This window comes from Acanthochromis polyacanthus, chromosome 6 (assembly GCF_021347895.1).
Source record: "Acanthochromis polyacanthus isolate Apoly-LR-REF ecotype Palm Island chromosome 6, KAUST_Apoly_ChrSc, whole genome shotgun sequence".
Lineage (NCBI taxonomy): Eukaryota > Metazoa > Chordata > Actinopteri > Pomacentridae > Acanthochromis > Acanthochromis polyacanthus.
This window is the reverse complement of record NC_067118.1, coordinates 3,591,383-3,603,820: the sequence shown is the minus strand read 5'-3', so window position 1 is coordinate 3,603,820 and position 12,438 is coordinate 3,591,383.

The following is a 12,438-nucleotide window of genomic DNA, read 5'->3' as shown; positions in this document are numbered from 1 at the left end:
GATTATACAAACACTATACACCGATGGAAAGCTTAGATTCTCATGAATCCGCCGGTATAAACCACTTTCAGATGTGATTACCACAGCGGGTGAGAAAAACACATTTGTCTGACAAAAACGAATATCCATCCATCCGTTCTCTAAACACGGCTTTAACGCACACAGCGCGACTCACATTTCCGGGTTTATTATTACACACAGAAAAAAATATTCCACAAAAAACGGCCATAATCCAACCTTGGACATCCAGATGACACAAGCCAGTAAACTATTTTGTCCAAAACATGTCCTGAAGTCGTATAAAATCCACGAATCGGTCGTTTTCAAGGAAATGCACCTCCCGATGCCCGTCCAATATTCCCTGTATTTTTCGTAATTTTTTTTATTTAAAAATAGAATATTAGCGATTTTTTTTTTGTACTGAAAACGGCTGGAATTGACTGAAGCTTAAAGGGTTAAACAAACCGTTGATTGTGAATCTTTTTTCCAGATATGAAGCTGCTCCTTCCAGGTCCACAGACAGTAAACAAAACAAAGCTCTCTGTAAAAGCCCTCAGAATGTTGAATAGAAGGAATGTGGACAGTTTCATGACTGTAAGAGAAGATTTCTGGATCATTTTGTGTCTCATTTGTGTCATTATGTGTTTTGTTTTGGTCAGTTTACGTCTTTCTGTCTGGTTTTAAACATTTTGCATCTTTTCATGTTATTTTTTTGTTCCATTTTGGTCATTTTGTGGTTCATTTTGGTCACTGTGTGTTTTTAAATTTTTCTGTTTAAAATTGTTCATCTTGTCAGTTCTTTTGGTCAGTTCACGTCTATTTCATCGTTCTGTGACTCAGTGGCCATTTCTCTTTCTCTCATTTTAGTCATTTTCCATCACTTTAAGGTTGTTTTTGTTCAATTTTGGTCATTTTGCATCTTAGTGGACCATTTTGGTCATTTCAGCATGTCTTTAGAAAAAAAAATGTTTAAGTCAGACTGTAAATGATCTATGAACAAACCTGTGTGTAAAACCTTCAGAATGTTGAATAGAATAAATGTGGACTGTGATGAATGTAAGTGAAGATTTCTGGATCAGTCTGGTCATTCTGAGGCTAACTTTGGTCGTGTTTTTATCTAATTCAGGTCCTGTTTTTGTACCATCTTGGTCATTGTGTGGTTTATTTTGCTTATTCTGAGTCTTTAAGGTTGTTTTTGTTTGTAATTGTTCAGTTTGTGGCTCATTTTGATGCTTGTGTCTATATTTGGTCAGTTTGCCTTTCGGGTTGTTCTTACTAGAAATTTTGATCATTTTGTGCATTTCAGTACGTTTTTCAGATAAAAATGTTGTATAAATCAGACTGTAAATGATCTATGAACAAACCTGCAGAAGCCTGAGTATTGAACAGAATAAATGTGGACAGCTTGGTGAATGTAAGTGAAGATTTCTGGATCAGTTTGGTCATTTTTAAGCTAATTTTGATCCCTTTGTGTCAGAATGTGTTTAATTGTGATCAGTTTACATCTTTTGGTCCGTTTTTAAACATGTTGCATCTTTTCATGTTATTTTTTTGTTGTAATTTTGTTTATTTTGCATCAAGTTTTGGTCATTTATGTGTCTAATTCATCTCTTTATGTTGTTTTTGTACCATTTTGGTCATTTTATGATTCATTTCATGTGTCTGTCAGGTTGTTTTTGTTTAAAATAGTTCATGTTGCTCATATTAGTCATTTCATGTCAGTTTGTCCATTCTGTGACTCATTGCCCATTTCTGTTTCATTTTTCATCTTTTTTTGCTCTGTTTTGCTCATTTTATCTCTCATTTTGGACCAGTTTAAGATTGCTTTGTACATTTTGTGTCTCATTTTCCTCATTTTGTTTCTAATTTTTGTGCCTGGTTTTGGTCATTTTTGCTTAATTTTAGTCCTATTTTGGCCACTTTTGGTCTTTTTTTATGTCCATTTTGTAATTTTATGGTGTTTTTCTCTCTTGGTCGGATGTTTTATGTTCCATTTTGTGTCCCATTTGAACTGTCCCATAACATTGTTGGACCGTTCAGTAGACTCTGTTTGGGTCTTTTTCTCACCACTGAAACATTTTGTCCACACAAAGCTTGGAGATATTGGAGAGTTGTGGTGAAACTTGTGAAGACATTGTGAGCAAAGACTGACAGAAAAATGAAGCCAGATAGGAAACATTCAGGTCAGACAGAAGTCCAGACAACGAGCTGCAGCTCAGCTCCAGATATCAAACTACACACTGACATGTTAGACTGAAGTTTTCACAACACTGACAAGCTAACGTTTGGTCATTTTGTGGCTTATTTTGGTCAGTTTGCATCCTTAGGGTTGTTAGTGGATAAAATGTAATTTTTCATCTTTTTGTTGTTTTTGTTCCATTTTGGTGACTTAAAGGCTGTTTTTGTTGAATTTGCTCATTTTGTGTCTCATTGAGGCTCATTTTCATCATTGTGTCTCTAACCTTGGTCACTTTTTGTCTTAACGATTGTTTTTACTCCTCATTTTTCGTGCCTTTAAAGTTTTTTTGTTCCATTGTGGACATTTTGTGTCTCATTTTTTTTGTATCATTTTGGACATTTTGCATCTTTTTAAGGTTTTTCTGTTTCATTTTATGTCTCATTTTGTGCATTTCAGTCTGTTTTTAGGGGGGGAAAAGTGTCATAAATCAGACTGTAGATGATATATGAACAAACCTTTCTGTAAAAACTTTCAGAATGTTGAATAGAATAAATGTGGACTGACTATGTAACCTTACAGAACCTTTACTGTTGTGATGTACGCATTAAAGTGACTTTATACACTCTGAGGAAAAAAAATATATCTAACCATTGTGATGGGGATAAATAAAAGTTCCAATCTATTGATTTTAATTGCAGGATAATGCTTTATTAAAATATATCTCAGCAGGGAAATAGCAGTATCCATTAAATCATCAGACAATGAATCAATAGTTAGTTAATATTTCAGTGGCTCGTCATGATTCCTAACTGCTACTATGCTTTCATAGAAGAAGAGTAATAATCACCCACATTCTGTCATTTGGAGGGGCAGAGCAGACGGTGTGTCCACATCCGGCTGATCACCTGAAGAACGACGAGCCTCTGAGCCTCCAGGGGGAAGCAGAGAGAGTTCAGTCCAGATTTAGATCTGCTTGTGTCCTTTCTTGTTGTTTGGGCCAATAAAAGCTTTGTTATAATCCTCTCTGGTGTCATTCCTTTGGAAATGATAGAGTTCAGTAATGTCCCTTCAGTCAGTGTTATTTTTAGAATCCTCAAACAGCAGTCAGAGCAGTCCTTCAGTCCATAATCCCAGTAGAACACATATTCTTTGCAGATCATGTTGAATCACCCGTCCAAAGTTCTGTGGTAAAATCCCTCATGCTCAGAACTGTTGTCTGGTTTGCATCAAGTGACTCCCCCACAACAACTCCCAACAAATATATTCCAACAGGTGCATTTTATGACATCACTGCTTCTCTTCAGAATTTGCATATACGGTGACATCATATTTAATTTACATACACGATGACATCACACTTTAATTTACATACACGATGACAGCAGACACCCTCCCCCCTCCTCACTTGTGCACTTCCCCCATCCACCGCCTTCATGCCCCCCCCATGGTCCGGATGAACCAAAACCAGCTGTTTATCCTGTTCAGCCCTTTCATCCGGTCTATTCATGTATTTGGTTCATCTGCAGCCCAGCACAGGCTTCAGGTGGACAAACAGGAGAAGCTGATGTCAGCGTCTAACTCTCACTAACACCCACACTGTACATTTCTGCACAATGCACACAGACTGACAAGAAATCCCCCAAAATCTATCCAGAGCTAATGAACCTTTACTGTGAGCATTTAGTTCAAGTTTATCTTAGTTCCAGACTACTTGCTCCATGACCAAGTTAGTAATCTCTTGGTTTCCATGGTGATCAAACATCTCCATTTCATAGTGATCAAAACCTTCAAAGCATTCCCATTTTCATAGTAATAAAAACCTTAACCCCATTAATCTCCTCTGGTAACCAAAGCCCTCACTGCTCACAGAGAGATGCTGCCCCCATGTGGTCACTTCAAAACACAATCAAACAATCCTCTTTGTTGCAATGAGACTCTGCTGTGACTCAGTTGCTGCTAAACCAGGATTATAAAAGACAAGTATTTAAAATAATCATCTCATGACTTTACAGTGAGGCACTCTTCTGATTTTTACACTGTTTCAACATTTAAAGAAGATAAAAAACAGGCATTAGGGTAGTTCACACACATTCATCAGGTTCTAGCATTATGTGATGATAAATCACAGGTTCTAATCTCATACTGTGTTCCCTTATTTTCTGTCACTCTGCCAGAGCCCCATTCTTACGGCTGATTCATGGATCTCATACCTGTATGATTCCTGACAGACTTTAAATGTATTTTTATAATCCTGTTAAATGCTGAGTAGAATAAAGCAGATGAAAAACAAACAGATGATATAATGTGTGTTTGTAATGAAGAACTCAGAGTCAGGATTTTTAGTTCTCATTTCATCACTAGAACAGGACTTAAAGACTCACATCAGGATCAAGTGTGGCTGCACAAAAAGCTGATTTTCACTGGACAATAATGTGTGAAAGTCTGTCAGCAGTTTGTAGATTCACTGCTTCCTCTCTCATTTCACACTTTGTGCAGCTCAAATGCTTTTAGTTCAAGTGAGCATCAGAGGAACACCACATCCTGATTTTCACTCAACATTTGACTGGAAAAAGACGCAAACACCACATTTGGCTCCTGGAAGAATCACAACTTCATCTTTGAAGAGGAACAAGTTTACAAGGAATCATTGAGAAGGATTTGACAAAGAAACACATTTAATCCATGAATGTGAAAACATGTTTGTGAGGGACAGAGTCATGGAGAGACTCAACCATCTGTTCAACACTGTTTCTGTACCAGGAGGAGACTCTGAAGACGAGACTCAGCACAGAGACACTGAGGAGGAACCAGGATAGAATCCAAATCCAGGATAGAGAGTTTCAGTGAATGTGGTGTTGAAGGTGTGGAGGAGGATCAGAGAGTCAGAGGAGACTCTGTAGAAGGACAGAGTTCCAGCAGGAACGTCCACATAAACTGAAACTCTGTGAGAGACTGAGGAGGACCTGATGGATGTTTTACTGTGATTGTACCAGACAGACCAAGCATCACTATGAGCAACCCTGTCTCCACAAAATTACGTTCTCAGACAACTAAAATGCATCTTCAATTACGTTGCAACGGACACATAATTGGTCTGTTGATCTGCAACGTATTCAAAATGCGTTTGTATTCTTGTATTCAACGTATTCCTGCCTTTCATTTTGTTGCCTGCCTTCACCAGTACTCACACACACACACACACACACACACACACACACACACACACACACGCACACACAGAGATACATTTTTAACAAAGTTTTGCCCTTCATTAACTGAAATTAGAATTAACTTTTTAAAATGCTGAAAATAGAATTAAGTTTAAAAAAATGAATTCATAGTATTGTTAAAAAATGAGAGAAAATTTTTGAAACTGTAAATAGTGTTCATATCAAAAATCTATCCTTTGACTAATATTTTTTCTTTTCCAACATTTTACCATAAAAGTATTCAACTTTTACAATATTTCAATCTGCTAAATAATGTTTGTTTTTTTTACAGATTTGCTGCTATTTGAAGGAAAAATGTATAATTAGGTTTGAAGAAATTAGACAAGTTTTTAAATGTTATTTTAATGTCTGTTCTTTGTTACATCACACATAACTATATACAGTGCCTTGTGAAAGTATTCGGCCCCCTTGAACTTTTCAACCTTTCGCCACATTTCAAGCTTCAAACATAAAGATATAAAATTTTAATTTTTTGTCAAGAATCAACAACAATTGGGACACAATCGTGAAGTGGAACGAAATTTATTGGATATTTTAAACTTTTTTAACAAATAAAAACCTGAAAAGTGGGGCGTGCAATATTATTCGGCCCCCTTGCATTAATACTTTGTAGCGCCACCTTTTGCTGCAATTACAGCTACAAGTCGCTTGGGGTATGTCTCTATCAGTTTTGCACATCCAGAGACTGAAATTCTTGCCCATTCTTCCTGCAAAACAGCTGGAGCTCAGTGAGGTTGGATGGAGAGCGTTTGTGAACAGCAGTCTTCAGCTCTGCCCACAGATTCTGGATTGGATTCAGGTCTGGACTTTGACTTGGCCATTCTAACACCTGGATACGTTTATTTGTGAACCATTCCATTGTAGATTTGGCTTTATGTTTTGGATCATTGTCCTGTTGGAAGATAAATCTCCGTCCCACTCTCAGGTCTTTTGCAGACTCCAACAGGTTTTCTTCCAGAATGCTCCTGTATTTGGCTCCATTCATCTTCCATCAATTTTAACCATCTTCCCTGTCCCTGCTGAAGAAAAGCAGGCCCAAACCATGAGGCTGCCACCACCATGTTTGACAGTGGGGATGGTGTGTTCAGGGTGATGAGCTGTGTTGCTTTTACGCCAAACATATCGTTTTGCATTGTGGCCAAAAAGTTGGATTTTGGTTTCATCTGACCAGAGCACCTTCTTCCACATGTTTGGTGTGTCTCCCAGGTGGCTTGTGGCAAACTTCAAATGAGACTTTTTATGGATATCTTTGAGAAATGGCTTTCTTCTTGCCACTCTTCCATAAAGGCCAGATTTGTGCAGTGTACGACTGATTGTTGTCCTATGGACAGACTCTCCCACCTCAGCTGTAGATCTCTGCAGTTCATCCAGAGTGATCATGGGCCTCTTGGCTGCATCTCTGATCAGTCTTCTCCTTGTTCGAGATGAAAGTTTAGAGGGACGGCCGGGTCTTGGTAGATCTGCAGTGGTCTGATACTCCTTCCATTTCAATACGATTGCTTGCACAGTGCTCCTTGAGATGTTTAAAGCTTGGGAAATCTTTTTGTATCCAAATCCGGCTTTAAACTTCTCCACAACAGTATCTGGGACCTGCCTGGTGTGTTCCTTGGTCTTCATGATGCTCTCTGCACTTTAAACAGAACCCTGAGACTATCACAGAGCAGGTGCATTTATACGGAGACTTGATTACACACAGGTGGATTCTATTTATCATCATCAGTCATTTAGGACAACATTGGATCATTCAGAGATCCTCACTGAACTTCTGGAGTGAGTTTGCTGCACTGAAAGTAAAGGGGCCGAATAATATTGCACGCCCCACTTTTCAGTTTTTTATTTGTTAAAAAAGTTTAAAATATCCAATAAATTTCGTTCCACTTCACGATTGTGTCCCAATTGTTGTTGATTCTTGACAAAAAATAAAAATTTTATATCTTTATGTTTGAAGCCTGAAATGTGGCGAAAGGTTGAAAAGTTCAAGGGGGCCGAATACTTTCACAAGGCACTGTATATATATATATATATATATATATATATATATATATATATATATACAAAAATTGGCTTTTTAGAAAAGCCAATTTATTTGGCTTTTCTAAAATTAAAAATTAGAAATAAATTTTTAAATGATAAATATAATAATTACACGTATTTCCACAGATGTTAATTTGTTGTTTTCAGTAAAACTTCACAGAATTTAAATCAAACTTTACACATTTTCCCTGTTTTGTTAAATTACAGACAAAAGCTGATAGAATCTCAGTAAAATGTCATCATTTAGTGTGACGTCGTGTTATTGGTGTTTTTCACCGTTTTTTAACATTTATTTCCTCTAAAAGATGAAGAATGGTCCAGATGGGAGAGTTAAAGTCGTCCTCACCTGATAAGAAGCAGAACAGCAGAAGTCGCTGGACATTCATCCTCAGTTTCCTCCTGATGTAGAAAAGTGATCCACTTCTTCACTCCTTCAGCTCTTCAGCTCTGATCAGAAGCTCCGGTTGCTCAATCGAGTTTCCTGCTGTCAGTCGCTGAAACGCCTTCAAGGAAAGCTAAAAATAAAATGTTTAACTGTGATAAGGTTCTGAGAACGTCAGAATTTCACCATGAAGTAACTGTTAAATCCTAAATCATCAAAATCTGTTTCCAAGTGAAGTCAAATCAATAAATCGATTCAAATATCAACAATATCTGTAAAATAATAATAATCTACTCAGTGGACTTAAATACTGGAGAAGCTGATTATTTCTGTGGTAACATGCTGGAAACAAACAAGTTCTTCTATGTAAAATATATATATCGATACACGACCAGTCAAAAGTTTGGACACACCGTCTCATTCAATGGTTTTTATTGAAGTAATTTTTAAATTGTACATTAATACTGAAGACATCAAAACCATAAAAAAGAAAAAAAAATTACATCTGGAATGATGCTGTAAACAAAACTTGCTTAATCTTCTCTATTAATCTACAATGCTGAAAATAATTCAATAAAAATCTTTGAATGAGATGGTGTGTCTCGTTATATATATGTATTTAAATATATAACTAGTCAAAAGTTTGGACACACTTTCCCATTCACTGATACAGTGTTTCCTCTGCATTCCCAACATTCCTGAATCCTAGCCGCCGCTCCTTCGAATTTCTTTTCTTTTTTTTTATTGTTGCAAATACCCCACCGCTGCATGTCTCCACTTTCACAGCAGAGTTCTGCACTGTCGGGTACTCGCGAGAACTAAGGTAAACTACAGATAATTATCTTGCTCAGTGTCGACTCCTTGATACGTTGGGTTAATATGACGTTAATTACTCGCGAGAGCACGGCCTTGAAAGTTTTCTCAAGTCAAGCATCCAGGCAGCAGGTCAGAGAGTCAGAGGAGCGTCGTCTTGGAAAACAGGGCAGCGAGTTACCGGAGAAAAGTTATTCCCTTAAGATAACTCATAATAGATTTTACAAGTTAAATAGACATTCACAAAATATTGATGTCCAGCTAACGTTGTGCAACATATCAGTAGATTCAGTTCATTGGACCTGGTGCCGACTCAGTGTCACTAACGTGAGTAAACTACCTGGTCCTCCAAAGGTCTCTGCACGGCCCTGCAAAGGAGGCATCACTCAGCCTACAGTTCATGTTAAAGCAGAGAGCATTGTGGGAGTTTGGTGGATTTATTGGGAATTTTATGCCTGTTGTTGAAGCTTTGTGTGTTTTTGTGTATTTTTCTGTGAGTTTTTGTGCCTTTTATGTTCATGTTTTGTGTCTGTGTTGAAGTTTTGTGTGTTTTGTGTAAACTTTGAGTCTGTTCTGTGTAAATTTTGTGTCTTTTTGTGAAAAGTTTGAATTCTTTGTTGAAGTTGTGTGTATTTTGGTGGATGTTTTGTCTCTTTTTTGGCATTTATTTGCATTTCAGGTGAGGTTTGTGTCTTTTTATGTCCTTTTTTGTCCTTTATGTTTTGTGTCTGTTTAAAAGCTTTTTGTGTTTTTGTGTGAAGTTTGTGTCTTCTTGTGAAAAGTTTTTTCACTTAAGAAACTTCCAAAATGAGGAAGTGAAGCAAAATGAGTGAAAATGTTTCCTGGTGAACCTCATGACATGAACGTTGAGCCACACTTGACTTCTGGAGGTTTTTCCAGAGAAATAAAGAGAAGTTCACGCCAGCGGTTGGGTTTCATCAGGACAAACAGGAAGTGAGGTCATCGTTCTGATGAGTGTCTATTTGTGTATGTTTTGTGTAGTTTATGTTGAGGTTTTGTAGGTTTTTCTGGAGGATTTGTGTCTTTATGTAGATATTTTGTGTATTTTTATTGAGATTTGTATTCTCTTGTTGAATTTTGTTGTCTTTTGTTGAGGATTTGTGTCTTTTTGTGGTTATTTTGTGTATTTTCATGGAATTTTTGTCTGTTTTTACAAACATTTTGTGTTTTTATAGCTATTTTGTGTTTTCTTGTTGAGGTTTTGTGTCTTTGTTTTTTATGTGTATTTCAGTGGAAGTTCTGTGTTTTTTTACTGAGGTTTTTCTGTTCATTTGTGAAATTTTGTGTCTTTTGTGTATTTTAGTAGATGTTTTGTATATTTGAGTGAACATTTTGTGTATTTTTGTGTCGGTTTTGTGTCTTCTAGTGAGGTGTTGTGTCTATCTGTTAAAGTTTTGTGCTTTTTTGTTGAAGTTTAGTGTCTTCTTGTGGAGGTTTTGTGTCTAGTTCTGGAGGATTTGTGCATTTTCTTGATGGTTTTGTCTTTCATGGAGAATTTATTTCCCTTTGTTGAAGTTTTTGTGTGTTTTCGTGGAGATTTTGTGTCATTTTCTGGAGGTTTAGTGTCTTCTTGTGGATGTACAGTTTTCATTCTGGTCAGAAGCCTTTCTAACATTATTTATTATTTCAGTGAGCTGCAGATCAGGAGCTGATTGAAGTGAAGCTGCTGTGGTTATAAATAAGCTGATTTCTGTCTAATGACTCTTTGACTCTGCAGTAACATCCTGTAAAACCTTCTGAAGGAGTCACGTGTCAGATTTTATCAGGACTTTGAGGTGAAGTGAGAACTTTCCATCTGCAGATATTGATCAGAGTGAAACAGTTTTAATCAGAAGATGAGGACCTTAAATCAACCTTATGATCCTCCTCGGTCACTAAAATAACTGAAGTGTGAAGTTGTGGTTAGCTTCGCTCTAATTCTAGCTCCTTCTTTCACAGTGCCGTCACCTCCTTTCTGTCCTTCTTGCCGGCGTATCTTCTCTAGAAATGAGTCAAACCCTTCTGGGACGGTTCATCGCTCCAGTGTTGTTTCAGGCTTGAAAGTTCAGTTCTGGTTTAAGTTCTTCTCAGTGTGTAGCTGCTCACTGAAGAAGAGCACCAGGTCGCTGCGTCTACACGGAACCAACTGGAAAAACAGTGTAGAGTTTTAACCTTCAAATTGAACTTTTTGATGTTTATAATTGTATAGATTGTTAACCTGAATTGGAAAATGTATCACAAATATATATTTGTTACTGCAATTATTTGTAATTTTTGTGCATTTTTTTAATTGATCAGATTAATTTATGTTATATATATTATTGTAGGAGTTTAACCTTAATTTTGAATTCTTTATACACTACCAGTCAAAAGGTTTGGACACAGCTTCTCATTCAAAGGTTTTTATTTAATTATTTTATATGTTGTAGATTAATACTGAAGACATCAGAACTATAAAAGAATACATCTGGATTTATGTTGTATAAACAATACAAATAAATAAAAAGCACTGAATGAGAAGGTGTGTCAAAACATATTTTTATTTATAATTTTAACACATATTTATACATATATTCAAGAATAAAAGATGTTTTCCATATCTTTAAAAATATATCAGTGAAGTTTTAAAACATATCTGTAGTGAATAAAACCTTCACAGGTTGCGTCTTTCTCTGTCAGCTGCTGAAGAGTCTCCTGTCCACCATCTTGTTAGCGACCAGGTTCACTTGTTTTTAATCATGACGGCTCCACCTGCAGACAGGTGAGGACCTGGACAGAGGACTGACTGTACCTGCAGACAGGTGAGCTCATCAGTACACCTGTACGGTCCTCACAGATCCACCTGTCCTCCCGGTAAACTGCCACCGGTGTTACGCTCTGCTTCGGATCCAGATTAGTTTGTGCTCCCCTTCACTGCGCATTCAGTTATCTTAACTGATGTTCAGTAGAGTGAAAAGTTAGAAACTGTTAATTTAAAGACGGGAAATGGAGACAGAAACAGGATTCAGGTAACATTAAAGTGGCGCAATGTTGAGTTTAAATATTCATGAAATGTTTCTAAATCACTTCAGTTTTAAAACAACTTACTTAGAGTGGTTTAAACCGGCTAATGTTTGTAATTAGCTTACATTAGCGCTGCGTGGCTAGCTGTTAGCCACTAAGCTAATAACTGCTGTGTCATGTAGTCGGATTATTTACTAATATGAAGCTAACAGAGATGGAATATAGAGTTTATGAGCTGATATTCTGACTATCTAACCGCATATTAAAGTACATAATATCCAACAGTAGTGGAAGAAATACTCAGATACTTTTTAAATAGCAGCTAAATGTAGTAATAAGGAGTACAAGTTTATCTCCTGTACAAAAATTAAATATGTCCTAATTTTAACACTAGAGTGGCAATTTTGCAATTTTGTATTCTACTTACAACCTTTTCTAATGTGATAATTTAATATATGCATAAAAATATGTCTTATTAACACATCAGTTGCATAATTTAGCAACGAGAGAACGTGATAAGTCTCTGAGGTGGTGGTAGAGACTGAAAGCAGAGCTAACTAAGAGACAATATTGTGCTTAAACTCAGCAGGTGAACTCAAATGCAATTCATTTTTTTAAATAATAAAAAACTGCCTCAAGTGAACTTTAAAAAAAAAAAGTGGAAATTGGAATTTTTAATTTTTTTTCTCAATTTTTGCCAGTTTCTAACATGATACTTTAAGAAACGTGTTAAGATATGTCACAGAAGCACAGCTCGTGGAACATTTTGCATCTGAAGAGCCTGATGTTTCCTCCAG